The sequence below is a fragment of the Battus philenor genome, unplaced genomic scaffold (assembly GCF_028537555.1).
Source record: "Battus philenor isolate CCGP_79_NKW_IND1 unplaced genomic scaffold, ilBatPhil1.0.hap1 SCAF_18, whole genome shotgun sequence".
Lineage (NCBI taxonomy): Eukaryota > Metazoa > Arthropoda > Insecta > Lepidoptera > Papilionidae > Battus > Battus philenor.
Window position 1 is genome coordinate 10,226,513 of NW_027181680.1, and position 24,706 is coordinate 10,251,218.

Genomic DNA, 24,706 nt, shown 5'->3' on the forward strand with positions numbered 1-24,706 from the left:
AAGATTTCTCTCCGATGTCGCCTCTCGCGTTTGCGTTTCGAAGACCATCTGTCGCCAACGTCCATACCCCGTTGAATACACCGGTTCTCGTCCGATCACCGAAGTTAAGCAACGTCGGGCACGGTCAGTACTTGGATGGGTGACCGCCTGGGAACACCGCGTGATGTTGGCTTTTTTGGCGTTTTTCTTTCGGCGGTTCCTTTTTAGCGCTCCAATATTCTCAATCCGTAAACTTTTATCCATTTTCCATAGGAGATTATTAACAAAAAAAAGAAGATTTCTCTCCGATGTCGCCTCTCGCGTTTGCGTTTCGAAGACCATCAGTCGCCAACGTCCATACCACGTTGAATACACCGGTTCTCGTCCGATCACCGAAGTTAAGCAACGTCGGGCGCGGTCAGTACTTGGATGGGTGACCGCCTGGGAACACCGCGTGATGTTGGCTTTTTTGGCGTTTTTTTTCGGCGGTTCCTTTTTAGCGCTCCTGTATTCTCAATCCATAAACTTTTATCCATTTTCCATAGGAGATTATTAACAAAAAAATGAAGATTTCTCTCCGATGTCGCCTCTCGCGTTTGCGTTTCGAAGACCATCTGTCGCCAACGTCCATACCCCGTTGAATACACCGGTTCTCGTCCGATCACCGAAGTTAAGCAACGTCGGGCGCGGTCAGTACTTGGATGGGTGACCGCCTGGGAACACCGCGTGATGTTGGCTTTTTTGGCGTTTTTTTTCGGCGGTTCCTTTTTAGCGCTCCTGTATTCTCAATCCATAAACTTTTATCCATTTTTCAAAGGAGATTATTAATAAAAAAATGAAGATTTCTCTCCGATGTCGCCTCTCGCGTTTGCGTTTCGAAGACCATCAGTCGCCAACGTCCATACCACGTTGAATACACCGGTTCTCGTCCGATCACCGAAGTTAAGCAACGTCGGGCGCGGTCAGTACTTGGATGGGTGACCGCCTGGGAACACCGCGTGATGTTGGCTTTTTTGGCGTTTTTCTTTCGGCGGTTCCTTTTTAGCGCTCCAATATTCTCAATCCGTAAACTTTTATCCATTTTTCATAGGAGATTATTAACAAAAAAATGAAGATTTCTCTCCGATGTCGCCTCTCGCGTTTGCGTTTCGAAGACCATCAGTCGCCAACGTCCATACCACGTTGAATACACCGGTTCTCGTCCGATCACCGAAGTTAAGCAACGTCGGGCGCGGTCAGTACTTGGATGGGTGACCGCCTGGGAACACCGCGTGATGTTGGCTTTTTTGGCGTTTTTCTTTCGGCGGTTCCTTTTTAGCGCTCCAATATTCTCAATCCGTAAACTTTCATCCATTTTTCATAGGAGATTATTAACAAAAAAATGAAGATTTCTCTCCGATGTCGCCTCTCGCGTTTGCGTTTCGAAGACCATCAGTCGCCAACGTCCATACCACGTTAAATACACCGGTTCTCGTCCGATCACCGAAGTTAAGCAACGTCGGGCGCGGTCAGTACTTGGATGGGTGACCGCCTGGGAACACCGCGTGATGTTGGCTTTTTTGGCGTTTTTTTTCGGCGGTTCCTTTTTAGCGCTCCTGTATTCTCAATCCATAAACTTTTATCCATTTTTCATAGGAGATTATTAACAAAAAAATGAAGATTTCTCTCCGATGTTGCCTCTCGCGTTTGCGTTTCGAAGACCATCAGTCGCCAACGTCCATACCACGTTGAATACACCGGTTCTCGTCCGATCACCGAAGTTAAGCAACGTCGGGCGCGGTCAGTACTTGGATGGGTGACCGCCTGGGAACACCGCGTGATGTTGGCTTTTTTAGCGTTTTTCTTTCAGCGGTTCCCTCTTTTAGCGCTTCAATATTCTCAATTCATAAACTTTTGTTTTGCATGTCATTCGTCAATTTTTATCGTTGTTAAAACTGGCGCTCTTTACTGTCTTATACTTAGCCTAATTTTGTAATATTTTGATACACGACTCCTTTTTTGTTCACGATGTGAACTATTATAGCACAAAATAAAACCCAAGTTGATTTCACCTTCAAAATCTTTTTAAAATACTGTAACCAATTTTCTTAATCATACTTTATACATGGAAAAACCTTTAAGAAGGATCGCTTTCTTACTTGACTATTTATTGTTTTCAATTGCGTTCAGGTTATTTTTTATGATAACAATTCAAATTATTAATATTTTGTGTTTTTATTTTCTAGTAACAAAAGGTGATTTTTTCAGGCCGATCACACTGCCATCTCGTAGCATTTAGATGAGTCCGCTGTCGTTACTCTGCCATTTCAATATTTTCCCTGTAGATGGCGCTCTTCTTCGCCAAATAAATACCATACAACCCTAAATTTTTACCCCTCTACGATCAACCCTTATTATTAAATTGAAAATTAAAAATATTTTTTTTGCAAAACAACATTTTCGGGATCAGCTAGTTATACATAATATCGAGTTTAACGTAGATAAATACAAAAGAAAAAAACGTGGGCAGGTTGCCTACTCGATGCGAAAAGAACTTTCATTAAAGCTGAAGAGTACACCAATACTTCGCTTTGCGTCGTTTTTTTTTAATTTAATTTAATTTTATTTTTTAAAAGATGGCAACACTTTTGTTTTTAATTGCATTACGCCATCAAAACTCGGGGATTCTCTTTCTAACCAAAAATCAACGCAATTTGAATACAGTTTTATTTTCACTTTGTTTTGCTAATTTTAAAAGTTCAGTTTTAATTAAGTAGTGTGTTGTGCTTATTTTAAAAGAGAATAATAAATTAATATAAATTTTTACGCGTTGTTTCTGGTTATCAAAAAGGTAAATATTATTACAATTTATTTAATTGGCAGAGTTATGTTATTTTTGTTTTTTAAATGTTCACTTTGTTCAATTTTCTTTTTAAAAAGTAGTATTTTCGTGACCCTGGAACCTATCTTCGATCTTTATGTGGTTTGCTATAGAAAATCTTAATTCACTTTGCGGCGTTTCAATTTGCGTCGTGTTTTTTTGGAACCTAACTACGACGCAAGGTGAGGTATTGGCGTATTATATATATATGTGTCGATCACTCTCTTACAACCAAAATATATTCCAAACCTTTTGTAGATAATAATAAGTTTAATTGAACAATAGTAACGGCTTGAAAATAAAAATGAAACTGCATTGTATGCTTATTCTATGTTGATGTTATTGCTCTTAGCTCGAAGACAGCTTCATCGGAGCTGAGTTCACGGAGCGGAAGAATCTGTGAACTTAAAAACTAAGAATAAGGCTGGTAGAGCGCGTACCAGTTTCACGATGACGCTCGCACGTAGCAAAGGGCTCTACTTGTGTAAAGCTGTGTTATGAATGTGTTCATTGTTATGACGTGTACATGCGGCATAGTATGTATTATAGTAACAAACATTGTTTAACTTCGCAAAGGAAATACTGAAGATGTCGACTTAGTTTTCAAATTTGTTATACAACGAAAGGCACATACGATACACTGGTAAGTATTGTATGTGAGTGGACGATGAAGTACAAATCTTCACAAGGAAAGATCTCTGAGACCAAGCAGTAGCCATTATTATGTAATGCAATTTCCGCCGATTTATCTATTTAGTGTGGACGTTGAAAAAAAAATATTGAAGAAAATAACAAAGACATAACAGAGAATTAGGATTCGGTTTCGAAGATCACCAAGATGGTGTTTGCGCATCGAAGACGAACGGTCGCCAACGTCCATACCACGTTGAATACACCGGTTCTCGTCCGATCACCGAAGTTAAGCAACGTCGGGCGCGGTCAGTACTTGGATGGGTGACCGCCTGGGAACACCGCGTGATGTTGGCTTTTTTGGCGTTTTTCTTTCGGCGGTTCCTTTTTAGCGCTCCAATATTCTCAATCCGTAAACTTTTATCCATTTTTCATAGGAGATTATTAACAAAAAAATGAAGATTTCTCTCCGATGTCGCCTCTCGCGTTTGCGTTTCGAAGACCATCAGTCGCCAACGTCCATACCACGTTGAATACACCGGTTCTCGTCCGATCACCGAAGTTAAGCAACGTCGGGCGCGGTCAGTACTTGGATGGGTGACCGCCTGGGAACACCGCGTGATGTTGGCTTTTTTGGCGTTTTTCTTTCGGCGGTTCCCTTTTAGCGCTCCAACATTCTCAATCCATAAAGTTTTATCCATTTTTATAGGAGATTATTACCAAAAAAATGAAGATTTCTCTCCGATGTCGCCTCTCGCGTTTACGTTTCGAAGACCATCAGTCGCCAACGTCCATACCACGTTGAATACACCGGTTCTCGTCCGATCACCGAAGTTAAGCAACGTCGGGCGCGGTCAGTACTTGGATGGGTGACCGCCTGGGAACACCGCGTGATGTTGGCTTTTTTGGCGTTTTTCTTTCGGCGGTTCCTTTTTAGCGCTCCAATATTCTCAATCCGTAAACTTTCATCCATTTTTCATAGGAGATTATTAACAAAAAAATGAAGATTTCTCTCCGATGTCGCCTCTCGCGTTTGCGTTTCGAAGACCATCAGTCGCCAACGTCCATACCACGTTGAATACACCGGTTCTCGTCCGATCACCGAAGTTAACCCTTTCACGACCACGGGGACGCCGGTGTCCCAAGCAAAAATCATGGATTAATTAAATATTTACGTAACCATTGTAAATTATTTTTTTGTTTTAATATTTTGGAAAGTACCTTTTTATTATTTTTTACTGGCAATATAGGATAACTAACACCGTTTATTGTTTATCGTCATCGGAACGTTAGAGTTCTTTTGGCGCGAATGATCTGCTGTTTGGAATAAATAATTGATATTGTAAAAGTGCTTTTCAAGTTTTTACAGTGTCAAATTATCATTACCTGTTAAGTAAATTGTTATTCTAAATATTCAGTAGTAATGTATTTATGTTGTATTCTGTGATAAATCGTTATAAAGATTATGGGACACGGATGTCCCTGTCGGCGTAAAGGGATACTTTTATACGGAATTTCTTAACTTTTGACCTGGTGATATACCAAAATGCTATCATTTTCTTATTCATATTTTTCTCAGAATATGTTTCGTAAGGGACGTGGAGTTTTTGAACTTCGAAAAAATAAAATTCTTCAAATTCTTGTGGGCGACAATAGCGATGAGGAAGATGACTTAGTGCTTGATGACGAAGACCAAAGACTTCTAGTACAGGATGATGACCAAGGGGTATTTGATGTCGAGGTTGAAGAGACGACGACTCTTCAACGGCAAGAATCACCTGATCCTTCAACGTCTCAAAAAATCAATCCATCTAATCATTAACCAATCCATCAACAACAGGAATTGTTTCGCCGAGTACCACAAATAACTTGCCCTATTATATTTATATTATTCATGAAAAAGTAAAAAAGAGTACACTAAGTAACAAATGTACATTATTTACAACAAAACAGACTTACCAACAAGTAAACCAAAATTTAGAGTTTAAGTAGAAAGTAACCCTTAGCGACCATAGGGACATATTTGTCCCATAAATTTCCAAGAAAAATGTAAAACTTTTTTTAATTTTTATTATAAATTATGTTTTTAGGATGCCTATTAATTCATTACATCTAGCTAAATTAATTAAATAAGGCACCGTAACCTTATGGTCCTGAAAGGGTTAAGCAACGTCGGGCGCGGTCAGTACTTGGATGGGTGACCGCCTGGGAACACCGCGTGATGTTGGCTTTTTTGGCGTTTTTCTTTCGGCGGTTCCTTTTTAGCGCTCCAATATTCTCAATCCGTAAACTTTTATCCATTTTTCATAGGAGATTATTAATAAAAAAATGAAGATTTCTCTCCGATGTCGCCTCTCGCGTTTGCGTTTCGAAGACCATCAGTCGCCAACGTCCATACCACGTTGAATACACCGGTTCTCGTCCGATCACCGAAGTTAAGCAACGTCGGGCGCGGTCAGTACTTGGATGGGTGACCGCCTGGGAACACCGCGTGATGTTGGCTTTTTTGGCGTTTTTTTTCGGCGGTTCCTTTTTAGCGCTCCTGTATTCTCAATCCATAAACTTTTATCCATTTTCCATAGGAGATTATTAACAAAAAAATGAAGATTTCTCTCCGATGTCGCCTCTCGCGTTTGCGTTTCGAAGACCATCTGTCGCCAACGTCCATACCACGTTGAATACACCGGTTCTCGTCCGATCACCGAAGTTAAGCAACGTCGGGCGCGGTCAGTACTTGGATGGGTGACCGCCTGGGAACACCGCGTGATGTTGGCTTTTTTGGCGTTTTTTTTCGGCGGTTCCTTTTTAGCGCTCCTGTATTCTCAATCCATAAACTTTTATCCATTTTTCAAAGGAGATTATTAATAAAAAAATGAAGATTTCTCTCCGATGTCGCCTCTCGCGTTTGCGTTTCGAAGACCATCAGTCGCCAACGTCCATACCACGTTGAATACACCGGTTCTCGTCCGATCACCGAAGTTAAGCAACGTCGGGCGCGGTCAGTACTTGGATGGGTGACCGCCTGGGAACACCGCGTGATGTTGGCTTTTTTGGCGTTTTTCTTTCGGCGGTTCCTTTTTAGCGCTCCAATATTCTCAATCCGTAAACTTTTATCCATTTTTCATAGGAGATTATTAACAAAAAAATGAAGATTTCTCTCCGATGTCGCCTCTCGCGTTTGCGTTTCGAAGACCATCAGTCGCCAACGTCCATACCACGTTGAATACACCGGTTCTCGTCCGATCACCGAAGTTAAGCAACGTCGGGCGCGGTCAGTACTTGGATGGGTGACCGCCTGGGAACACCGCGTGATGTTGGCTTTTTTGGCGTTTTTCTTTCGGCGGTTCCTTTTTAGCGCTCCAACATTCTCAATCCGTAAACTTTTATCCATTTTTCATAGGAGATTATTAACAAAAAAATGAAGATTTCTCTCCGATGTCGCCTCTCGCGTTTGCGTTTCGAAGACCATCAGTCGCCAACGTCCATACCACGTTGAATACACCGGTTCTCGTCCGATCACCGAAGTTAAGCAACGTCGGGCGCGGTCAGTACTTGGATGGGTGACCGCCTGGGAACACCGCGTGATGTTGGCTTTTTTGGCGTTTTTCTTTCGGCGGTTCCTTTTTAGCGCTCCAATATTCTCAATCCGTAAACTTTTATCCATTTTTCATAGGAGATTATTAACAAAAAAATGAAGATTTCTCTCCGATGCCGCCTCTCGCGTTTGCGTTTCGAAGACCATCTGTCGCCAACGTCCATACCACGTTGAATACACCGGTTCTCGTCCGATCACCGAAGTTAAGCAACGTCGGGCGCGGTCAGTACTTGGATGGGTGACCGCCTGGGAACACCGCGTGATGTTGGCTTTTTTGGCGTTTTTTTTCGGCGGTTCCTTTTTAGCGCTCCTGTATTCTCAATCCATAAACTTTTATCCATTTTTCAAAGGAGATTATTAATAAAAAAATGAAGATTTCTCTCCGATGTCGCCTCTCGCGTTTGCGTTTCGAAGACCATCAGTCGCCAACGTCCATACCACGTTGAATACACCGGTTCTCGTCCGATCACCGAAGTTAAGCAACTTCGGGCGCGGTCAGTACTTGGATGGGTGACCGCCTGGGAACACCGCGTGATGTTGGCTTTTTTGGCGTTTTTCTTTCGGCGGTTCCTTTTTAGCGCTCCAATATTCTCAATCCGTAAACTTTTATCCATTTTTCATAGGAGATTATTAACAAAAAAATGAAGATTTCTCTCCGATGTCGCCTCTCGCGTTTGCGTTTCGAAGACCATCAGTCGCCAACGTCCATACCACGTTGAATACACCGGTTCTCGTCCGATCACCGAAGTTAAGCAACGTCGGGCGCGGTCAGTACTTGGATGGGTGACCGCCTGGGAACACCGCGTGATGTTGGCTTTTTTGGCGTTTTTCTTTCGGCGGTTCCTTTTTAGCGCTCCAACATTCTCAATCCGTAAACTTTTATCCATTTTTCATAGGAGATTATTAACAAAAAAATGAAGATTTCTCTCCGATGTCGCCTCTCGCGTTTGCGTTTCGAAGACCATCAGTCGCCAACGTCCATACCACGTTGAATACACCGGTTCTCGTCCGATCACCGAAGTTAAGCAACGTCGGGCGCGGTCAGTACTTGGATGGGTGACCGCCTGGGAACACCGCGTGATGTTGGCTTTTTTGGCGTTTTTCTTTCGGCGGTTCCTTTTTAGCGCTCCAATATTCTCAATCCGTAAACTTTTATCCATTTTTCATAGGAGATTATTAACAAAAAAATGAAGATTTCTCTCCGATGCCGCCTCTCGCGTTTGCGTTTCGAAGACCATCTGTCGCCAACGTCCATACCACGTTGAATACACCGGTTCTCGTCCGATCACCGAAGTTAAGCAACGTCGGGCGCGGTCAGTACTTGGATGGGTGACCGCCTGGGAACACCGCGTGATGTTGGCTTTTTTAGCGTTTTTCTTTCAGCGGTTCCCTCTTTTAGCGCTCCAATATTCTCAATTCATAAACTTTTGTTTTGCATGTCATTCGTCAATTTTTATCGTTGTTAAAACTGGCGCTCTTTACTGTCTTATACTTAGCCTAATTTTGTAATATTTTGATACACGACTCCTTTTTTGTTCACGATGTGAACTATTATAGCACAAAATAAAACCCAAGTTGATTTCACCTTCAAAATCTTTTTAAAATACTGTAACCAATTTTCTTAATCATACTTTATACATGGAAAAACCTTTAAGAAGGATCGCTTTCTTACTTGACTATTTATTGTTTTCAATTGCGTTCAGGTTATTTTTTATGATAACAATTCAAATTATTAATATTTTGTGTTTTTATTTTCTAGTAACAAAAGGTGATTTTTTCAGGCCGATCACACTGCCATCTCGTAGCATTTAGATGAGTCCGCTGTCGTTACTCTGCCATTTCAATATTTTCCCTGTAGATGGCGCTCTTCTTCGCCAAATAAATACCATACAACCCTAAATTTTTACCCCTCTACGATCAACCCTTATTATTAAATTGAAAATTAAAAATATTTTTTTTGCAAAACAACATTTTCGGGATCAGCTAGTTATACATAATATCGAGTTTAACGTAGATAAATACAAAAGAAAAAAACGTGGGCAGGTTGCCTACTCGATGCGAAAAGAACTTTTATTAAAGCTGAAGAGTACACCAATACTTCGCTTTGCGTCGTTTTTTTTTAATTTAATTTTATTTTATTTTTTAAAAGATGGCAACACTTTTGTTTTTAATTGCATTACGCCATCAAAACTCGGGGATTCTCTTTCTAACCAAAAATCAACGCAATTTGAATACAGTTTTATTTTCACTTTGTTTTGCTAATTTTAAAAGTTCAGTTTTAATTAAGTAGTGTGTTGTGCTTATTTTAAAAGAGAATAATAAATTAATATAAATTTTTACGCGTTGTTTCTGGTTATCAAAAAGGTAAATATTATTACAATTTATTTAATTGGCAGAGTTATGTTATTTTTGTTTTTTAAATGTTCACTTTGTTCAATTTTCTTTTTAAAAAGTAGTATTTTCGTGACCCTGGAACCTATCTTCGATCTTTATGTGGTTTGCTATAGAAAATCTTAATTCACTTTGCGGCGTTTCAATTTGCGTCGTGTTTTTTTGGAACCTAACTACGACGCAAGGTGAGGTATTGGCGTATTATATATATATGTGTCGATCACTCTCTTACAACCAAAATATATTCCAAACCTTTTGTAGATAATAATAAGTTTAATTGAACAATAGTAACGGCTTGAAAATAAAAATGAAACTGCATTGTATGCTTATTCTATGTTGATGTTATTGCTCTTAGCTCGAAGACAGCTTCATCGGAGCTGAGTTCACGGAGCGGAAGAATCTGTGAACTTAAAAACTAAGAATAAGGCTGGTAGAGCGCGTACCAGTTTCACGATGACGCTCGCACGTAGCAAAGGGCTCTACTTGTGTAAAGCTGTGTTATGAATGTGTTCATTGTTATGACGTGTACATGCGGCATAGTATGTATTATAGTAACAAACATTGTTTAACTTCGCAAAGGAAATACTGAAGATGTCGACTTAGTTTTCAAATTTGTTATACAACGAAAGGCACATACGATACACTGGTAAGTATTGTATGTGAGTGGACGATGAAGTACAAATCTTCACAAGGAAAGATCTCTGAGACCAAGCAGTAGCCATTATTATGTAATGCAATTTCCGCCGATTTATCTATTTAGTGTGGACGTTGAAAAAAAAATATTGAAGAAAATAACAAAGACATAACAGAGAATTAGGATTCGGTTTCGAAGATCACCAAGATGGTGTTTGCGCATCGAAGACGAACGGTCGCCAACGTCCATACCACGTTGAATACACCGGTTCTCGTCCGATCACCGAAGTTAAGCAACGTCGGGCGCGGTCAGTACTTGGATGGGTGACCGCCTGGGAACACCGCGTGATGTTGGCTTTTTTGGCGTTTTTCTTTCGGCGGTTCCTTTTTAGCGCTCCAATATTCTCAATCCGTAAACTTTTATCCATTTTTCATAGGAGATTTTTAACAAAAAAATGAAGATTTCTCTCCGATGTCGCCTCTCGCGTTTGCGTTTCGAAGACCATCAGTCGCCAACGTCCATACCACGTTGAATACACCGGTTCTCGTCCGATCACCGAAGTTAAGCAACGTCGGGCGCGGTCAGTACTTGGATGGGTGACCGCCTGGGAACACCGCGTGATGTTGGCTTTTTTGGCGTTTTTTTTCGGCGGTTCCTTTTTAGCGCTCCTGTATTCTCAATCCATAAACTTTTATCCATTTTTCAAAGGAGATTATTAATAAAAAAATGAAGATTTCTCTCCGATGTCGCCTCTCGCGTTTGCGTTTCGAAGACCATCTGTCGCCAACGTCCATACCACGTTGAATACACCGGTTCTCGTCCGATCACCGAAGTTAAGCAACGTCGGGCGCGGTCAGTACTTGGATGGGTGACCGCCTGGGAACACCGCGTGATGTTGGCTTTTTTGGCGTTTTTCTTTCGGCGGTTCCTTTTTAGCGCTCCAATATTCTCAATCCGTAAACTTTTATCCATTTTTCATAGGAGATTATTAACAAAAAAATGAAGATTTCTCTCCGATGTCGCCTCTCGCGTTTGCGTTTCGAAGACCATCAGTCGCCAACGTCCATACCACGTTGAATACACCGGTTCTCGTCCGATCACCGAAGTTAAGCAACGTCGGGCGCGGTCAGTACTTGGATGGGTGACCGCCTGGGAACACCGCGTGATGTTGGCTTTTTTGGCGTTTTTCTTTCGGCGGTTCCTTTTTAGCGCTCCAATATTCTCAATCCGTAAACTTTCATCCATTTTTCATAGGAGATTATTAACAAAAAAATGAAGATTTCTCTCCGATGTCGCCTCTCGCGTTTGCGTTTCGAAGACCATCAGTCGCCAACGTCCATACCACGTTAAATACACCGGTTCTCGTCCGATCACCGAAGTTAAGCAACGTCGGGCGCGGTCAGTACTTGGATGGGTGACCGCCTGGGAACACCGCGTGATGTTGGCTTTTTTGGCGTTTTTCTTTCGGCGGTTCCTTTTTAGCGCTCCAATATTCTCAATCCGTAAACTTTTATCCATTTTTCATAGGAGATTATTAACAAAAAAATGAAGATTTCTCTCCGATGTCGCCTCTCGCGTTTGCGTTTCGAAGACCATCAGTCGCCAACGTCCATACCACGTTGAATACACCGGTTCTCGTCCGATCACAGAAGTTAAGCAACGTCGGGCACGGTCAGTACTTGGATGGGTGACCGCCTGGGAACACCGCGTGATGTTGGCTTTTTTGGCGTTTTTCTTTCGGCGGTTCCTTTTTAGCGCTCCAATATTCTCAATCCGTAAACTTTTATCCATTTTCCATAGGAGATTATTAACAAAAAAAAGAAGATTTCTCTCCGATGTCGCCTCTCGCGTTTGCGTTTCGAAGACCATCAGTCGCCAACGTCCATACCACGTTAAATACACCGGTTCTCGTCCGATCACCGAAGTTAAGCAACGTCGGGCGCGGTCAGTACTTGGATGGGTGACCGCCTGGGAACACCGCGTGATGTTGGCTTTTTTGGCGTTTTTTTTCGGCGGTTCCTTTTTAGCGCTCCTGTATTCTCAATCCATAAACTTTTATCCATTTTCCATAGGAGATTATTAACAAAAAAATGAAGATTTCTCTCCGATGTCGCCTCTCGCGTTTGCGTTTCGAAGACCATCTGTCGCCAACGTCCATACCACGTTGAATACACCGGTTCTCGTCCGATCACCGAAGTAAAGCAACGTCGGGCGCGGTCAGTACTTGGATGGGTGACCGCCTGGGAACACCGCGTGATGTTGGCTTTTTTGGCGTTTTTTTTCGGCGGTTCCTTTTTAGCGCTCCTGTATTCTCAATCCATAAACTTTTATCCATTTTTCAAAGGAGATTATTAATAAAAAAATGAAGATTTCTCTCCGATGTCGCCTCTCGCGTTTGCGTTTCGAAGACCATCAGTCGCCAACGTCCATACCACGTTGAATACACCGGTTCTCGTCCGATCACCGAAGTTAAGCAACGTCGGGCGCGGTCAGTACTTGGATGGGTGACCGCCTGGGAACACCGCGTGATGTTGGCTTTTTTGGCGTTTTTCTTTCGGCGGTTCCTTTTTAGCGCTCCAATATTCTCAATCCGTAAACTTTTATCCATTTTTCATAGGAGATTATTAACAAAAAAATGAAGATTTCTCTCCGATGTCGCCTCTCGCGTTTGCGTTTCGAAGACCATCAGTCGCCAACGTCCATACCACGTTGAATACACCGGTTCTCGTCCGATCACCGAAGTTAAGCAACGTCGGGCGCGGTCAGTACTTGGATGGGTGACCGCCTGGGAACACCGCGTGATGTTGGCTTTTTTGGCGTTTTTCTTTCGGCGGTTCCTTTTTAGCGCTCCAATATTCTCAATCCGTAAACTTTTATCCATTTTTCATAGGAGATTATTAACAAAAAAATGAAGATTTCTCTCCGATGTCGCCTCTCCCGTTTGCGTTTCGAAGACCATCTGTCGCCAACGTCCATACCACGTTGAATACACCGGTTCTCGTCCGATCACCGAAGTTAAGCAACGTCGGGCGCGGTCAGTACTTGGATGGGTGACCGCCTGGGAACACCGCGTGATGTTGGCTTTTTTGGCGTTTTTCTTTCGGCGGTTCCTTTTTAGCACTCCAATATTCTCAATCCGTAAACTTTTATCCATTTTTCATAGGAGATTATTAACAAAAAAATGAAGATTTCTCTCCGATGTCGCCTCTCGCGTTTGCGTTTCGAAGACCATCAGTCGCCAACGTCCATACCACGTTGAATACACCGGTTCTCGTCCGATCACCGAAGTTAAGCAACGTCGGGCGCGGTCAGTACTTGGATGGGTGACCGCCTGGGAACACCGCGTGATGTTGGCTTTTTTGGCGTTTTTCTTTCGGCGGTTCCCTTTTAGCGCTCCAACATTCTCAATCCATAAAGTTTTATCCATTTTTATAGGAGATTATTACCAAAAAAATGAAGATTTCTCTCCGATGTCGCCTCTCGCGTTTGCGTTTCGAAGACCATCAGTCGCCAACGTCCATACCACGTTGAATACACCGGTTCTCGTCCGATCACCGAAGTTAAGCAACGTCGGGCGCGGTCAGTACTTGGATGGGTGACCGCCTGGGAACACCGCGTGATGTTGGCTTTTTTGGCGTTTTTCTTTCGGCGGTTCCTTTTTAGCGCTCCAATATTCTCAATCCGTAAACTTTTATCCATTTTTCATAGGAGATTATTAACAAAAAAATGAAGATTTCTCTCCGATGTCGCCTCTCGCGTTTGCGTTTCGAAGACCATCAGTCGCCAACGTCCATACCACGTTGAATACACCGGTTCTCGTCCGATCACCGAAGATAAGCAACGTCGGGCGCGGTCAGTACTTGGATGGGTGACCGCCTGGGAACACCGCGTGATGTTGGCTTTTTTGGCGTTTTTCTTTCGGCGGTTCCTTTTTAGCGCTCCAATATTCTCAATCCGTAAACTTTTATCCATTTTTCATAGGAGATTATTAACAAAAAAATGAAGATTTCTCTCCGATGTCGCCTCTCGCGTTTGCGTTTCGAAGACCATCAGTCGCCAACGTCCATACCACGTTGAATACACCGGTTCTCGTCCGATCACCGAAGTTAAGCAACGTCGGGCGCGGTCAGTACTTGGATGGGTGACCGCCTGGGAACACCGCGTGATGTTGGCTTTTTTGGCGTTTTTCTTTCGGCGGTTCCCTTTTAGCGCTCCAACATTCTCAATCCATAAAGTTTTATCCATTTTTATAGGAGATTATTACCAAAAAAATGAAGATTTCTCTCCGATGTCGCCTCTCGCGTTTACGTTTCGAAGACCATCAGTCGCCAACGTCCATACCACGTTGAATACACCGGTTCTCGTCCGATCACCGAAGTTAAGCAACGTCGGGCGCGGTCAGTACTTGGATGGGTGACCGCCTGGGAACACCGCGTGATGTTGGCTTTTTTGGCGTTTTTCTTTCGGCGGTTCCTTTTTAGCACTCCAATATTCTCAATCCGTAAACTTTTATCCATTTTTCATAGGAGATTATTAACAAAAAAATGAAGATTTCTCTCCGATGTCGACTCTCGCGTTTGCGTTTCGAAGACCATCAGTCGCCAACGTCCATACCACGTTGAATACACCGGTTCTCGTCCGATCACCGAAGTTAAGCAACGTCGGGCGCGGTCAGTACTTGGATGGGTGACCGCCTGGGAACACCGCGTGATGTTGGCTTTTTTGGCGTTTTTCTTTCGGCGGTTCCTTTTTAGCGCTCCAATATTCTCAATCCGTAAACTTTCATCCATTTTTCATAGGAGATTATTAACAAAAAAATGAAGATTTCTCTCCGATGTCGCCTCTCGCGTTTGCGTTTCGAAGACCATCAGTCGCCAACGTCCATACCACGTTGAATACACCGGTTCTCGTCCGATCACCGAAGTTAAGCAACGTCGGGCGCGGTCAGTACTTGGATGGGTGACCGCCTGGGAACACCGCGTGATGTTGGCTTTTTTGGCGTTTTTTTTCGGCGGTTCCTTTTTAGCGCTCCTGTATTCTCAATCCATAAACTTTTATCCATTTTCCATAGGAGATTATTAACAAAAAAATGAAGATTTCTCTCCGATGTCGCCTCTCGCGTTTGCGTTTCGAAGACCATCTGTCGCCAACGTCCATACCCCGTTGAATACACCGGTTCTCGTCCGATCACCGAAGTTAAGCAACGTCGGGCACGGTCAGTACTTGGATGGGTGACCGCCTGGGAACACCGCGTGATGTTGGCTTTTTTGGCGTTTTTCTTTCGGCGGTTCCTTTTTAGCGCTCCAATATTCTCAATCCGTAAACTTTTATCCATTTTCCATAGGAGATTATTAACAAAAAAAAGAAGATTTCTCTCCGATGTCGCCTCTCGCGTTTGCGTTTCGAAGACCATCAGTCGCCAACGTCCATACCACGTTGAATACACCGGTTCTCGTCCGATCACCGAAGTTAAGCAACGTCGGGCGCGGTCAGTACTTGGATGGGTGACCGCCTGGGAACACCGCGTGATGTTGGCTTTTTTGGCGTTTTTTTTCGGCGGTTCCTTTTTAGCGCTCCTGTATTCTCAATCCATAAACTTTTATCCATTTTCCATAGGAGATTATTAACAAAAAAATGAAGATTTCTCTCCGATGTCGCCTCTCGCGTTTGCGTTTCGAAGACCATCTGTCGCCAACGTCCATACCCCGTTGAATACACCGGTTCTCGTCCGATCACCGAAGTTAAGCAACGTCGGGCGCGGTCAGTACTTGGATGGGTGACCGCCTGGGAACACCGCGTGATGTTGGCTTTTTTGGCGTTTTTTTTCGGCGGTTCCTTTTTAGCGCTCCTGTATTCTCAATCCATAAACTTTTATCCATTTTTCAAAGGAGATTATTAATAAAAAAATGAAGATTTCTCTCCGATGTCGCCTCTCGCGTTTGCGTTTCGAAGACCATCAGTCGCCAACGTCCATACCACGTTGAATACACCGGTTCTCGTCCGATCACCGAAGTTAAGCAACGTCGGGCGCGGTCAGTACTTGGATGGGTGACCGCCTGGGAACACCGCGTGATGTTGGCTTTTTTGGCGTTTTTCTTTCGGCGGTTCCTTTTTAGCGCTCCAATATTCTCAATCCGTAAACTTTTATCCATTTTTCATAGGAGATTATTAACAAAAAAATGAAGATTTCTCTCCGATGTCGCCTCTCGCGTTTGCGTTTCGAAGACCATCAGTCGCCAACGTCCATACCACGTTGAATACACCGGTTCTCGTCCGATCACCGAAGTTAAGCAACGTCGGGCGCGGTCAGTACTTGGATGGGTGACCGCCTGGGAACACCGCGTGATGTTGGCTTTTTTGGCGTTTTTCTTTCGGCGGTTCCTTTTTAGCGCTCCAATATTCTCAATCCGTAAACTTTCATCCATTTTTCATAGGAGATTATTAACAAAAAAATGAAGATTTCTCTCCGATGTCGCCTCTCGCGTTTGCGTTTCGAAGACCATCAGTCGCCAACGTCCATACCACGTTAAATACACCGGTTCTCGTCCGATCACCGAAGTTAAGCAACGTCGGGCGCGGTCAGTACTTGGATGGGTGACCGCCTGGGAACACCGCGTGATGTTGGCTTTTTTGGCGTTTTTTTTCGGCGGTTCCTTTTTAGCGCTCCTGTATTCTCAATCCATAAACTTTTATCCATTTTTCATAGGAGATTATTAACAAAAAAATGAAGATTTCTCTCCGATGTTGCCTCTCGCGTTTGCGTTTCGAAGACCATCAGTCGCCAACGTCCATACCACGTTGAATACACCGGTTCTCGTCCGATCACCGAAGTTAAGCAACGTCGGGCGCGGTCAGTACTTGGATGGGTGACCGCCTGGGAACACCGCGTTATGTTGGCTTTTTTAGCGTTTTTCTTTCAGCGGTTCCCTCTTTTAGCGCTTCAATATTCTCAATTCATAAACTTTTGTTTTGCATGTCATTCGTCAATTTTTATCGTTGTTAAAACTGGCGCTCTTTACTGTCTTATACTTAGCCTAATTTTGTAATATTTTGATACACGACTCCTTTTTTGTTCACGATGTGAACTATTATAGCACAAAATAAAACCCAAGTTGATTTCACCTTCAAAATCTTTTTAAAATACTGTAACCAATTTTCTTAATCATACTTTATACATGGAAAAACCTTTAAGAAGGATCGCTTTCTTACTTGACTATTTATTGTTTTCAATTGCGTTCAGGTTATTTTTTATGATAACAATTCAAATTATTAATATTTTGTGTTTTTATTTTCTAGTAACAAAAGGTGATTTTTTCAGGCCGATCACACTGCCATCTCGTAGCATTTAGATGAGTCCGCTGTCGTTACTCTGCCATTTCAATATTTTCCCTGTAGATGGCGCTCTTCTTCGCCAAATAAATACCATACAACCCTAAATTTTTACCCCTCTACGATCAACCCTTATTATTAAATTGAAAATTAAAAATATTTTTTTTGCAAAACAACATTTTCGGGATCAGCTAGTTATACATAATATCGAGTTTAACGTAGATAAATACAAAAGAAAAAAACGTGGGCAGGTTGCCTACTCGATGCGAAAAGAACTTTCATTAAAGCTGAAGAGTACACCAATACTTCGCTTTGCGTCGTTTTTTTTTAATTTAATTTAATTTTATTTTTTAAAAGATGGCAACACTTTTGTTTTTAATTGCATTACGCCATCAAAACTCGGGGATTCTCTTTCTAACCAAAAATCAACGCAATTTGAATACAGTTTTATTTTCACTTTGTTTTGCTAATTTTAAAAGTTCAGTTTTAATTAAGTAGTGTGTTGTGCTTATTTTAAAAGAGAATAATAAATTAATATAAATTTTTACGCGTTGTTTCTGGTTATCAAAAAGGTAAATATTATTACAATTTATTTAATTGGCAGAGTTATGTTATTTTTGTTTTTTAAATGTTCACTTTGTTCAATTTTCTTTTTAAAAAGTAGTATTTTCGTGACCCTGGAACCTATCTTCGATCTTTATGTGGTTTGCTATAGAAAATCTTAATTCACTTTGCGGCGTTTCAATTTGCGTCGTGTTTTTTTGGAACCTAACTACGACGCAAGGTGAGGTATTGGCGTATTATATATATATGTGTCGATCACTCTCTTACAACCAAAATATATTCCAAACCTTTTGTAGATAATAATAAGTTTAATTGAACAATAGTAACGGCTTGAAAATAAAAATGAAACTGCATTGTATGCTTATTCTATGTTGATGTTATTGCTCTTAGCTCGAAGACAGCTTCATCGGAGCTGAGTTCACGGAGCGGAAGAATCTGTGAACTTAAAAACTAAGAATAAGGCTGGTAGAGCGCGTACCAGTTTCACGATGACGCTCGCACGTAGCAAAGGGCTCTACTTGTGTAAAGCTGTGTTATGAATGTGTTCATTGTTATGACGTGTACATGCGGCATAGTATGTATTATAGTAACAAACATTGTTTAACTTCGCAAAGGAAATACTGAAGATGTCGACTTAGTTTTCAAATTTGTTATACAACGAAAGGCACATACGATACACTGGTAAGTATTGTATGTGAGTGGACGATGAAGTACAAATCTTCACAAGGAAAGATCTCTGAGACCAAGCAGTAGCCATTATTATGTAATGCAATTTCCGCCGATTTATCTATTTAGTGTGGACGTTGAAAAAAAAATATTGAAGAAAATAACAAAGACATAACAGAGAATTAGGATTCGGTTTCGAAGATCACCAAGATGGTGTTTGCGCATCGAAGACGAACGGTCGCCAACGTCCATACCACGTTGAATACACCGGTTCTCGTCCGATCACCGAAGTTAAGCAACGTCGGGCGCGGTCAGTACTTGGATGGGTGACCGCCTGGGAACACCGCGTGATGTTGGCTTTTTTGGCGTTTTTCTTTCGGCGGTTCCTTTTTAGCGCTCCAATATTCTCAATCCGTAAACTTTTATCCATTTTTCATAGGAGATTATTAACAAAAAAATGAAGATTTCTCTCCGATGTCGCCTCTCGCGTTTGCGTTTCGAAGACCATCAGTCGCCAACGTCCATACCACGTTGAATACACCGGTTCTCGTCCGATCACCGAAGTTAAGCAACGTCGGGCGCGGTCAGTACTTGGATGGGTGACCGCCTGGGAACACCGCGTGATGTTGGCTTTTTTGGCGTTTTTCTTTCGGCGGTTCCCTTTTAGCGCTCCAACATTCTCAATCCATAAAGTTTTATCCATTTTTATAGGAGATTATTACCAAAAAAATGAAGATTTCTCTCCGATGTCGCCTCTCGCGTTTACGTTTCGAAGACCATCAGTCGCCAACGTCCATACCACGTTGAATACACCGGTTCTCGTCCGATCACCGAAGTTAAGCAACGTCGGGCGCGGTCAGTACTTGGATGGGTGACCGCCTGGGAACACCGCGTGATGTTGGCTTTTTTGGCGTTTTTCTTTCGGCGGTTCCTTTTTAGCGCTCCAATATTCTCAATCCGTAAACTTTCATCCATTTTTCATAGGAGATTATTAACAAAAAAATGAAGATTTCTCTCCGATGTCGCCTCTCGCGTTTGCGTTTCGAAGACCATCAGTCGCCAACGTCCATACCACGTTGAATACACCGGTTCTCGTCCGATCACCGAAGTTAAGCAACGTCGGGCGCGGTCAGTACTTGGATGGGTGACCGCCTGGGAACACCGCGTGATGTTGGCTTTTTTGGCGTTTTTCTTTCGGCGGTTCCCTTTTAGCGCTCCAACATTCTCAATCCATAAAGTTTTATCCATTTTTATAGGAGATTATTACCAAAAAAATGAAGATTTCTCTCCGATGTCGCCTCTCGCGTTTACGTTTCGAAGACCATCAGTCGCCAACGTCCATACCACGTTGAATACACCGGTTCTCGTCCGATCACCGAAGTTAAGCAACGTCGGGCGCGGTCAGTACTTGGATGGGTGACCGCCTGGGAACACCGCGTGATGTTGGCTTTTTTGGCGTTTTTCTTTCGGCGGTTCCTTTTTAGCGCTCCAATATTCTCAATCCGTAAACTTTTATCCATTTTTCATAGGAGATTATTAACAAAAAAATGAAGATTTCTCTCCGATGTCGCCTCTCGCGTTTGCGTTTCGAAGACCATCAGTCGCCAACGTCCATACCACGTTGAATACACCGGTTCTCGTCCGATCACCGAAGTTAAGCAACGTCGGGCGCGGTCAGTACTTGGATGGGTGACCGCCTGGGAACACCGCGTGATGTTGGCTTTTTTGGCGTTTTTCTTTCGGCGGTTCCTTTTTAGCGCTCCAATATTCTCAATCCGTAAACTTTTATCCATTTTTCATAGGAGATTATTAACAAAAAAATGAAGATTTCTCTCCGATGTCGCCTCTTCCGTTTGCGTTTCGAAGACCATCTGTCGCCAACGTCCATACCACGTTGAATACACCGGTTCTCGTCCGATCACCGAAGTTAAGCAACGTCGGGCGCGGTCAGTACTTGGATGGGTGACCGCCTGGGAACACCGCGTGATGTTGGCTTTTTTGGCGTTTTTCTTTCGGCGGTTCCTTTTTAGCACTCCAATATTCTCAATCCGTAAACTTTTATCCATTTTTCATAGGAGATTATTAACAAAAAAATGAAGATTTCTCTCCGATGTCGCCTCTCGCGTTTGCGTTTCGAAGACCATCAGTCGCCAACGTCCATACCACGTTGAATACACCGGTTCTCGTCCGATCACCGAAGTTAAGCAACGTCGGGCGCGGTCAGTACTTGGATGGGTGACCGCCTGGGAACACCGCGTGATGTTGGCTTTTTTGGCGTTTTTCTTTCGGCGGTTCCCTTTTAGCGCTCCAACATTCTCAATCCATAAAGTTTTATCCATTTTTATAGGAGATTATTACCAAAAAAATGAAGATTTCTCTCCGATGTCGCCTCTCGCGTTTGCGTTTCGAAGACCATCAGTCGCCAACGTCCATACCACGTTGAATACACCGGTTCTCGTCCGATCACCGAAGTTAAGCAACGTCGGGCGCGGTCAGTACTTGGATGGGTGACCGCCTGGGAACACCGCGTGATGTTGGCTTTTTTGGCGTTTTTCTTTCGGCGGTTCCTTTTTAGCGCTCCAATATTCTCAATCCGTAAACTTTTATCCATTTTTCATAGGAGATTATTAACAAAAAAATGAAGATTTCTCTCCGATGTCGCCTCTCGCGTTTGCGTTTCGAAGACCATCAGTCGCCAACGTCCATACCACGTTGAATACACCGGTTCTCGTCCGATCACCGAAGATAAGCAACGTCGGGCGCGGTCAGTACTTGGATGGGTGACCGCCTGGGAACACCGCGTGATGTTGGCTTTTTTGGCGTTTTTCTTTCGGCGGTTCCTTTTTAGCGCTCCAATATTCTCAATCCGTAAACTTTTATCCATTTTTCATAGGAGATTATTAACAAAAAAATGAAGATTTCTCTCCGATGTCGCCTCTCGCGTTTGCGTTTCGAAGACCATCAGTCGCCAACGTCCATACCACGTTGAATACACCGGTTCTCGTCCGATCACCGAAGTTAAGCAACGTCGGGCGCGGTCAGTACTTGGATGGGTGACCGCCTGGGAACACCGCGTGATGTTGGCTTTTTTGGCGTTTTTCTTTCGGCGGTTCCTTTTTAGCGCTCCAATATTCTCAATCCGTAAACTTTCATCCATTTTTCATAGGAGATTATTAACAAAAAAATGAAGATTTCTCTCCGATGTCGCCTCTCGCGTTTGCGTTTCGAAGACCATCAGTCGCCAACGTCCATACCACGTTAAATACACCGGTTCTCGTCCGATCACCGAAGTTAAGCAACGTCGGGCGCGGTCAGTACTTGGATGGGTGACCGCCTGGGAACACCGCGTGATGTTGGCTTTTTTGGCGTTTTTTTTCGGCGGTTCCTTTTTAGCGCTCCTGTATTCTCAATCCATAAACTTTTATCCATTTTTCATAGGAGATTATTAACAAAAAAATGAAGATTTCTCTCCGATGTTGCCTCTCGCGTTTGCGTTTCGAAGACCATCAGTCGCCAACGTCCATACCACGTTGAATACACCGGTTCTCGTCCGATCACCGAAGTTAAGCAACGTCGGGCGCGGTCAGTACTTGGATGGGTGACCGCCTGGGAACACCGCGTTATGTTGGCTTTTTTAGCGTTTTTCTTTCAGCGGTTCCCTCTTTTAGCGCTTCAATATTCTCAATTCATAAACTTTTGTTTTGCATGTCATTCGTCAATTTTTATCGTTGTTAAAACTGGCGCTCTTTACTGTCTTATACTTAGCCTAATTTTGTAATATTTTGATACACGACTCCTTTTTTGTTCACGATGTGAACTATTATAGCACAAAATAAAACCCAAGTTGATTTCACCTTCAAAATCTTTTTAAAATACTGTAACCAATTTTCTTAATCATACTTTATACATGGAAAAACCTTTAAGAAGGATCGCTTTCTTACTTGACTATTTATTGTTTTCAATTGCGTTCAGGTTATTTTTTATGATAACAATTCAAATTATTAATATTTTGTGTTTTTATTTTCTAGTAACAAAAGGTGATTTTTTCAGGCCGATCACACTGCCATCTCGTAGCATTTAGATGAGTCCGCTGTCGTTACTCTGCCATTTCAATATTTTCCCTGTAGATGGCGCTCTTCTTCGCCAAATAAATACCATACAACCCTAAATTTTTACCCCTCTACGATCAACCCTTATTATTAAATTGAAAATTAAAAATATTTTTTTTGCAAAACAACATTTTCGGGATCAGCTAGTTATACATAATATCGAGTTTAACGTAGATAAATACAAAAGAAAAAAACGTGGGCAGGTTGCCTACTCGATGCGAAAAGAACTTTCATTAAAGCTGAAGAGTACACCAATACTTCGCTTTGCGTCGTTTTTTTTTAATTTAATTTAATTTTATTTTTTAAAAGATGGCAACACTTTTGTTTTTAATTGCATTACGCCATCAAAACTCGGGGATTCTCTTTCTAACCAAAAATCAACGCAATTTGAATACAGTTTTATTTTCACTTTGTTTTGCTAATTTTAAAAGTTCAGTTTTAATTAAGTAGTGTGTTGTGCTTATTTTAAAAGAGAATAATAAATTAATATAAATTTTTACGCGTTGTTTCTGGTTATCAAAAAGGTAAATATTATTACAATTTATTTAATTGGCAGAGTTATGTTATTTTTGTTTTTTAAATGTTCACTTTGTTCAATTTTCTTTTTAAAAAGTAGTATTTTCGTGACCCTGGAACCTATCTTCGATCTTTATGTGGTTTGCTATAGAAAATCTTAATTCACTTTGCGGCGTTTCAATTTGCGTCGTGTTTTTTTGGAACCTAACTACGACGCAAGGTGAGGTATTGGCGTATTATATATATATGTGTCGATCACTCTCTTACAACCAAAATATATTCCAAACCTTTTGTAGATAATAATAAGTTTAATTGAACAATAGTAACGGCTTGAAAATAAAAATGAAACTGCATTGTATGCTTATTCTATGTTGATGTTATTGCTCTTAGCTCGAAGACAGCTTCATCGGAGCTGAGTTCACGGAGCGGAAGAATCTGTGAACTTAAAAACTAAGAATAAGGCTGGTAGAGCGCGTACCAGTTTCACGATGACGCTCGCACGTAGCAAAGGGCTCTACTTGTGTAAAGCTGTGTTATGAATGTGTTCATTGTTATGACGTGTACATGCGGCATAGTATGTATTATAGTAACAAACATTGTTTAACTTCGCAAAGGAAATACTGAAGATGTCGACTTAGTTTTCAAATTTGTTATACAACGAAAGGCACATACGATACACTGGTAAGTATTGTATGTGAGTGGACGATGAAGTACAAATCTTCACAAGGAAAGATCTCTGAGACCAAGCAGTAGCCATTATTATGTAATGCAATTTCCGCCGATTTATCTATTTAGTGTGGACGTTGAAAAAAAAATATTGAAGAAAATAACAAAGACATAACAGAGAATTAGGATTCGGTTTCGAAGATCACCAAGATGGTGTTTGCGCATCGAAGACGAACGGTCGCCAACGTCCATACCACGTTGAATACACCGGTTCTCGTCCGATCACCGAAGTTAAGCAACGTCGGGCGCGGTCAGTACTTGGATGGGTGACCGCCTGGGAACACCGCGTGATGTTGGCTTTTTTGGCGTTTTTCTTTCGGCGGTTCCTTTTTAGCGCTCCAATATTCTCAATCCGTAAACTTTTATCCATTTTTCATAGGAGATTATTAACAAAAAAATGAAGATTTCTCTCCGATGTCGCCTCTCGCGTTTGCGTTTCGAAGACCATCAGTCGCCAACGTCCATACCACGTTGAATACACCGGTTCTCGTCCGATCACCGAAGTTAAGCAACGTCGGGCGCGGTCAGTACTTGGATGGGTGACCGCCTGGGAACACCGCGTGATGTTGGCTTTTTTGGCGTTTTTTTTCGGCGGTTCCTTTTTAGCGCTCCTGTATTCTCAATCCATAAACTTTTATCCATTTTCCATAGGAGATTATTAACAAAAAAATGAAGATTTCTCTCCGATGTCGCCTCTCGCGTTTGCG

The 24,706-nt window shown here is 42.2% G+C and overlaps 60 non-coding genes across 60 annotated transcripts; all 60 read left to right on the top strand.

The window, feature by feature from the left end:
• Positions 1 to 53: 53 nt before the first annotated feature.
• On the top strand, positions 54 to 172 carry LOC137920707 (5S ribosomal RNA). The gene has a single exon (XR_011106965.1). It is a non-coding gene; the product is annotated as a 5S ribosomal RNA (ribosomal RNA).
• Positions 173 to 326: 154 nt separating this feature from the next.
• LOC137921055 (5S ribosomal RNA) lies at positions 327 to 445 on the top strand. The gene has a single exon (XR_011107291.1). It is a non-coding gene; the product is annotated as a 5S ribosomal RNA (ribosomal RNA).
• A 153-nt stretch (positions 446 to 598) lies between these two features.
• On the top strand, positions 599 to 717 carry LOC137920569 (5S ribosomal RNA). The gene has a single exon (XR_011106834.1). It is a non-coding gene; the product is annotated as a 5S ribosomal RNA (ribosomal RNA).
• Positions 718 to 870: 153 nt separating this feature from the next.
• On the top strand, positions 871 to 989 carry LOC137921057 (5S ribosomal RNA). Its single transcript, XR_011107293.1, has one exon. It is a non-coding gene; the product is annotated as a 5S ribosomal RNA (ribosomal RNA).
• Positions 990 to 1,143: 154 nt separating this feature from the next.
• On the top strand, positions 1,144 to 1,262 carry LOC137921058 (5S ribosomal RNA). Its single transcript, XR_011107295.1, has one exon. It is a non-coding gene; the product is annotated as a 5S ribosomal RNA (ribosomal RNA).
• Positions 1,263 to 1,416: 154 nt separating this feature from the next.
• Positions 1,417 to 1,535, top strand: LOC137920685 (5S ribosomal RNA). Its single transcript, XR_011106944.1, has one exon. It is a non-coding gene; the product is annotated as a 5S ribosomal RNA (ribosomal RNA).
• Positions 1,536 to 1,688: 153 nt separating this feature from the next.
• LOC137921059 (5S ribosomal RNA) lies at positions 1,689 to 1,807 on the top strand. Its single transcript, XR_011107296.1, has one exon. It is a non-coding gene; the product is annotated as a 5S ribosomal RNA (ribosomal RNA).
• A 1,900-nt stretch (positions 1,808 to 3,707) lies between these two features.
• On the top strand, positions 3,708 to 3,826 carry LOC137921060 (5S ribosomal RNA). The gene has a single exon (XR_011107297.1). It is a non-coding gene; the product is annotated as a 5S ribosomal RNA (ribosomal RNA).
• A 154-nt stretch (positions 3,827 to 3,980) lies between these two features.
• LOC137921061 (5S ribosomal RNA) lies at positions 3,981 to 4,099 on the top strand. Its single transcript, XR_011107298.1, has one exon. It is a non-coding gene; the product is annotated as a 5S ribosomal RNA (ribosomal RNA).
• Positions 4,100 to 4,252: 153 nt separating this feature from the next.
• Positions 4,253 to 4,371, top strand: LOC137921063 (5S ribosomal RNA). Its single transcript, XR_011107300.1, has one exon. It is a non-coding gene; the product is annotated as a 5S ribosomal RNA (ribosomal RNA).
• Positions 4,372 to 5,853: 1,482 nt separating this feature from the next.
• LOC137921065 (5S ribosomal RNA) lies at positions 5,854 to 5,972 on the top strand. Its single transcript, XR_011107301.1, has one exon. It is a non-coding gene; the product is annotated as a 5S ribosomal RNA (ribosomal RNA).
• A 153-nt stretch (positions 5,973 to 6,125) lies between these two features.
• LOC137921066 (5S ribosomal RNA) lies at positions 6,126 to 6,244 on the top strand. Its single transcript, XR_011107302.1, has one exon. It is a non-coding gene; the product is annotated as a 5S ribosomal RNA (ribosomal RNA).
• A 153-nt stretch (positions 6,245 to 6,397) lies between these two features.
• LOC137921067 (5S ribosomal RNA) lies at positions 6,398 to 6,516 on the top strand. The gene has a single exon (XR_011107303.1). It is a non-coding gene; the product is annotated as a 5S ribosomal RNA (ribosomal RNA).
• A 154-nt stretch (positions 6,517 to 6,670) lies between these two features.
• Positions 6,671 to 6,789, top strand: LOC137921068 (5S ribosomal RNA). Its single transcript, XR_011107304.1, has one exon. It is a non-coding gene; the product is annotated as a 5S ribosomal RNA (ribosomal RNA).
• Positions 6,790 to 6,943: 154 nt separating this feature from the next.
• LOC137921070 (5S ribosomal RNA) lies at positions 6,944 to 7,062 on the top strand. Its single transcript, XR_011107306.1, has one exon. It is a non-coding gene; the product is annotated as a 5S ribosomal RNA (ribosomal RNA).
• A 154-nt stretch (positions 7,063 to 7,216) lies between these two features.
• LOC137921071 (5S ribosomal RNA) lies at positions 7,217 to 7,335 on the top strand. Its single transcript, XR_011107307.1, has one exon. It is a non-coding gene; the product is annotated as a 5S ribosomal RNA (ribosomal RNA).
• A 153-nt stretch (positions 7,336 to 7,488) lies between these two features.
• Positions 7,489 to 7,607, top strand: LOC137920698 (5S ribosomal RNA). The gene has a single exon (XR_011106957.1). It is a non-coding gene; the product is annotated as a 5S ribosomal RNA (ribosomal RNA).
• Positions 7,608 to 7,761: 154 nt separating this feature from the next.
• On the top strand, positions 7,762 to 7,880 carry LOC137921072 (5S ribosomal RNA). The gene has a single exon (XR_011107308.1). It is a non-coding gene; the product is annotated as a 5S ribosomal RNA (ribosomal RNA).
• Positions 7,881 to 8,034: 154 nt separating this feature from the next.
• Positions 8,035 to 8,153, top strand: LOC137921073 (5S ribosomal RNA). Its single transcript, XR_011107309.1, has one exon. It is a non-coding gene; the product is annotated as a 5S ribosomal RNA (ribosomal RNA).
• Positions 8,154 to 8,307: 154 nt separating this feature from the next.
• Positions 8,308 to 8,426, top strand: LOC137921074 (5S ribosomal RNA). The gene has a single exon (XR_011107310.1). It is a non-coding gene; the product is annotated as a 5S ribosomal RNA (ribosomal RNA).
• A 1,900-nt stretch (positions 8,427 to 10,326) lies between these two features.
• Positions 10,327 to 10,445, top strand: LOC137921075 (5S ribosomal RNA). Its single transcript, XR_011107311.1, has one exon. It is a non-coding gene; the product is annotated as a 5S ribosomal RNA (ribosomal RNA).
• A 154-nt stretch (positions 10,446 to 10,599) lies between these two features.
• LOC137921076 (5S ribosomal RNA) lies at positions 10,600 to 10,718 on the top strand. The gene has a single exon (XR_011107312.1). It is a non-coding gene; the product is annotated as a 5S ribosomal RNA (ribosomal RNA).
• Positions 10,719 to 10,871: 153 nt separating this feature from the next.
• On the top strand, positions 10,872 to 10,990 carry LOC137921077 (5S ribosomal RNA). Its single transcript, XR_011107313.1, has one exon. It is a non-coding gene; the product is annotated as a 5S ribosomal RNA (ribosomal RNA).
• Positions 10,991 to 11,144: 154 nt separating this feature from the next.
• LOC137921078 (5S ribosomal RNA) lies at positions 11,145 to 11,263 on the top strand. The gene has a single exon (XR_011107314.1). It is a non-coding gene; the product is annotated as a 5S ribosomal RNA (ribosomal RNA).
• Positions 11,264 to 11,417: 154 nt separating this feature from the next.
• Positions 11,418 to 11,536, top strand: LOC137920686 (5S ribosomal RNA). The gene has a single exon (XR_011106945.1). It is a non-coding gene; the product is annotated as a 5S ribosomal RNA (ribosomal RNA).
• Positions 11,537 to 11,690: 154 nt separating this feature from the next.
• LOC137920715 (5S ribosomal RNA) lies at positions 11,691 to 11,809 on the top strand. Its single transcript, XR_011106973.1, has one exon. It is a non-coding gene; the product is annotated as a 5S ribosomal RNA (ribosomal RNA).
• Positions 11,810 to 11,963: 154 nt separating this feature from the next.
• LOC137920687 (5S ribosomal RNA) lies at positions 11,964 to 12,082 on the top strand. The gene has a single exon (XR_011106946.1). It is a non-coding gene; the product is annotated as a 5S ribosomal RNA (ribosomal RNA).
• A 153-nt stretch (positions 12,083 to 12,235) lies between these two features.
• LOC137920635 (5S ribosomal RNA) lies at positions 12,236 to 12,354 on the top strand. Its single transcript, XR_011106896.1, has one exon. It is a non-coding gene; the product is annotated as a 5S ribosomal RNA (ribosomal RNA).
• Positions 12,355 to 12,507: 153 nt separating this feature from the next.
• On the top strand, positions 12,508 to 12,626 carry LOC137921079 (5S ribosomal RNA). The gene has a single exon (XR_011107315.1). It is a non-coding gene; the product is annotated as a 5S ribosomal RNA (ribosomal RNA).
• A 154-nt stretch (positions 12,627 to 12,780) lies between these two features.
• Positions 12,781 to 12,899, top strand: LOC137921082 (5S ribosomal RNA). The gene has a single exon (XR_011107317.1). It is a non-coding gene; the product is annotated as a 5S ribosomal RNA (ribosomal RNA).
• Positions 12,900 to 13,053: 154 nt separating this feature from the next.
• LOC137921083 (5S ribosomal RNA) lies at positions 13,054 to 13,172 on the top strand. The gene has a single exon (XR_011107318.1). It is a non-coding gene; the product is annotated as a 5S ribosomal RNA (ribosomal RNA).
• Positions 13,173 to 13,326: 154 nt separating this feature from the next.
• LOC137921084 (5S ribosomal RNA) lies at positions 13,327 to 13,445 on the top strand. Its single transcript, XR_011107319.1, has one exon. It is a non-coding gene; the product is annotated as a 5S ribosomal RNA (ribosomal RNA).
• A 153-nt stretch (positions 13,446 to 13,598) lies between these two features.
• LOC137921085 (5S ribosomal RNA) lies at positions 13,599 to 13,717 on the top strand. The gene has a single exon (XR_011107320.1). It is a non-coding gene; the product is annotated as a 5S ribosomal RNA (ribosomal RNA).
• Positions 13,718 to 13,871: 154 nt separating this feature from the next.
• LOC137920619 (5S ribosomal RNA) lies at positions 13,872 to 13,990 on the top strand. The gene has a single exon (XR_011106881.1). It is a non-coding gene; the product is annotated as a 5S ribosomal RNA (ribosomal RNA).
• A 154-nt stretch (positions 13,991 to 14,144) lies between these two features.
• On the top strand, positions 14,145 to 14,263 carry LOC137921086 (5S ribosomal RNA). Its single transcript, XR_011107321.1, has one exon. It is a non-coding gene; the product is annotated as a 5S ribosomal RNA (ribosomal RNA).
• Positions 14,264 to 14,416: 153 nt separating this feature from the next.
• LOC137921087 (5S ribosomal RNA) lies at positions 14,417 to 14,535 on the top strand. Its single transcript, XR_011107322.1, has one exon. It is a non-coding gene; the product is annotated as a 5S ribosomal RNA (ribosomal RNA).
• A 154-nt stretch (positions 14,536 to 14,689) lies between these two features.
• Positions 14,690 to 14,808, top strand: LOC137921088 (5S ribosomal RNA). Its single transcript, XR_011107323.1, has one exon. It is a non-coding gene; the product is annotated as a 5S ribosomal RNA (ribosomal RNA).
• A 154-nt stretch (positions 14,809 to 14,962) lies between these two features.
• LOC137921089 (5S ribosomal RNA) lies at positions 14,963 to 15,081 on the top strand. The gene has a single exon (XR_011107324.1). It is a non-coding gene; the product is annotated as a 5S ribosomal RNA (ribosomal RNA).
• A 153-nt stretch (positions 15,082 to 15,234) lies between these two features.
• On the top strand, positions 15,235 to 15,353 carry LOC137920708 (5S ribosomal RNA). Its single transcript, XR_011106966.1, has one exon. It is a non-coding gene; the product is annotated as a 5S ribosomal RNA (ribosomal RNA).
• A 154-nt stretch (positions 15,354 to 15,507) lies between these two features.
• LOC137921090 (5S ribosomal RNA) lies at positions 15,508 to 15,626 on the top strand. Its single transcript, XR_011107325.1, has one exon. It is a non-coding gene; the product is annotated as a 5S ribosomal RNA (ribosomal RNA).
• Positions 15,627 to 15,779: 153 nt separating this feature from the next.
• LOC137920570 (5S ribosomal RNA) lies at positions 15,780 to 15,898 on the top strand. The gene has a single exon (XR_011106835.1). It is a non-coding gene; the product is annotated as a 5S ribosomal RNA (ribosomal RNA).
• Positions 15,899 to 16,051: 153 nt separating this feature from the next.
• On the top strand, positions 16,052 to 16,170 carry LOC137921091 (5S ribosomal RNA). Its single transcript, XR_011107326.1, has one exon. It is a non-coding gene; the product is annotated as a 5S ribosomal RNA (ribosomal RNA).
• A 154-nt stretch (positions 16,171 to 16,324) lies between these two features.
• Positions 16,325 to 16,443, top strand: LOC137921093 (5S ribosomal RNA). Its single transcript, XR_011107328.1, has one exon. It is a non-coding gene; the product is annotated as a 5S ribosomal RNA (ribosomal RNA).
• Positions 16,444 to 16,597: 154 nt separating this feature from the next.
• On the top strand, positions 16,598 to 16,716 carry LOC137920688 (5S ribosomal RNA). Its single transcript, XR_011106947.1, has one exon. It is a non-coding gene; the product is annotated as a 5S ribosomal RNA (ribosomal RNA).
• Positions 16,717 to 16,869: 153 nt separating this feature from the next.
• LOC137920702 (5S ribosomal RNA) lies at positions 16,870 to 16,988 on the top strand. Its single transcript, XR_011106960.1, has one exon. It is a non-coding gene; the product is annotated as a 5S ribosomal RNA (ribosomal RNA).
• Positions 16,989 to 18,888: 1,900 nt separating this feature from the next.
• On the top strand, positions 18,889 to 19,007 carry LOC137921094 (5S ribosomal RNA). Its single transcript, XR_011107329.1, has one exon. It is a non-coding gene; the product is annotated as a 5S ribosomal RNA (ribosomal RNA).
• A 154-nt stretch (positions 19,008 to 19,161) lies between these two features.
• LOC137921095 (5S ribosomal RNA) lies at positions 19,162 to 19,280 on the top strand. Its single transcript, XR_011107330.1, has one exon. It is a non-coding gene; the product is annotated as a 5S ribosomal RNA (ribosomal RNA).
• A 153-nt stretch (positions 19,281 to 19,433) lies between these two features.
• Positions 19,434 to 19,552, top strand: LOC137921097 (5S ribosomal RNA). Its single transcript, XR_011107331.1, has one exon. It is a non-coding gene; the product is annotated as a 5S ribosomal RNA (ribosomal RNA).
• Positions 19,553 to 19,706: 154 nt separating this feature from the next.
• Positions 19,707 to 19,825, top strand: LOC137921098 (5S ribosomal RNA). The gene has a single exon (XR_011107332.1). It is a non-coding gene; the product is annotated as a 5S ribosomal RNA (ribosomal RNA).
• A 153-nt stretch (positions 19,826 to 19,978) lies between these two features.
• Positions 19,979 to 20,097, top strand: LOC137921099 (5S ribosomal RNA). The gene has a single exon (XR_011107333.1). It is a non-coding gene; the product is annotated as a 5S ribosomal RNA (ribosomal RNA).
• A 154-nt stretch (positions 20,098 to 20,251) lies between these two features.
• On the top strand, positions 20,252 to 20,370 carry LOC137921100 (5S ribosomal RNA). Its single transcript, XR_011107334.1, has one exon. It is a non-coding gene; the product is annotated as a 5S ribosomal RNA (ribosomal RNA).
• Positions 20,371 to 20,524: 154 nt separating this feature from the next.
• LOC137921101 (5S ribosomal RNA) lies at positions 20,525 to 20,643 on the top strand. The gene has a single exon (XR_011107336.1). It is a non-coding gene; the product is annotated as a 5S ribosomal RNA (ribosomal RNA).
• Positions 20,644 to 20,797: 154 nt separating this feature from the next.
• On the top strand, positions 20,798 to 20,916 carry LOC137921102 (5S ribosomal RNA). The gene has a single exon (XR_011107337.1). It is a non-coding gene; the product is annotated as a 5S ribosomal RNA (ribosomal RNA).
• Positions 20,917 to 21,069: 153 nt separating this feature from the next.
• LOC137921103 (5S ribosomal RNA) lies at positions 21,070 to 21,188 on the top strand. The gene has a single exon (XR_011107338.1). It is a non-coding gene; the product is annotated as a 5S ribosomal RNA (ribosomal RNA).
• A 154-nt stretch (positions 21,189 to 21,342) lies between these two features.
• On the top strand, positions 21,343 to 21,461 carry LOC137920620 (5S ribosomal RNA). The gene has a single exon (XR_011106882.1). It is a non-coding gene; the product is annotated as a 5S ribosomal RNA (ribosomal RNA).
• A 154-nt stretch (positions 21,462 to 21,615) lies between these two features.
• LOC137921105 (5S ribosomal RNA) lies at positions 21,616 to 21,734 on the top strand. Its single transcript, XR_011107340.1, has one exon. It is a non-coding gene; the product is annotated as a 5S ribosomal RNA (ribosomal RNA).
• A 154-nt stretch (positions 21,735 to 21,888) lies between these two features.
• On the top strand, positions 21,889 to 22,007 carry LOC137920689 (5S ribosomal RNA). The gene has a single exon (XR_011106948.1). It is a non-coding gene; the product is annotated as a 5S ribosomal RNA (ribosomal RNA).
• Positions 22,008 to 22,160: 153 nt separating this feature from the next.
• On the top strand, positions 22,161 to 22,279 carry LOC137920704 (5S ribosomal RNA). The gene has a single exon (XR_011106962.1). It is a non-coding gene; the product is annotated as a 5S ribosomal RNA (ribosomal RNA).
• Positions 22,280 to 24,179: 1,900 nt separating this feature from the next.
• Positions 24,180 to 24,298, top strand: LOC137921106 (5S ribosomal RNA). The gene has a single exon (XR_011107342.1). It is a non-coding gene; the product is annotated as a 5S ribosomal RNA (ribosomal RNA).
• A 154-nt stretch (positions 24,299 to 24,452) lies between these two features.
• LOC137921107 (5S ribosomal RNA) lies at positions 24,453 to 24,571 on the top strand. Its single transcript, XR_011107343.1, has one exon. It is a non-coding gene; the product is annotated as a 5S ribosomal RNA (ribosomal RNA).
• The last annotated feature ends 135 nt before the right edge of the window (positions 24,572 to 24,706 follow it).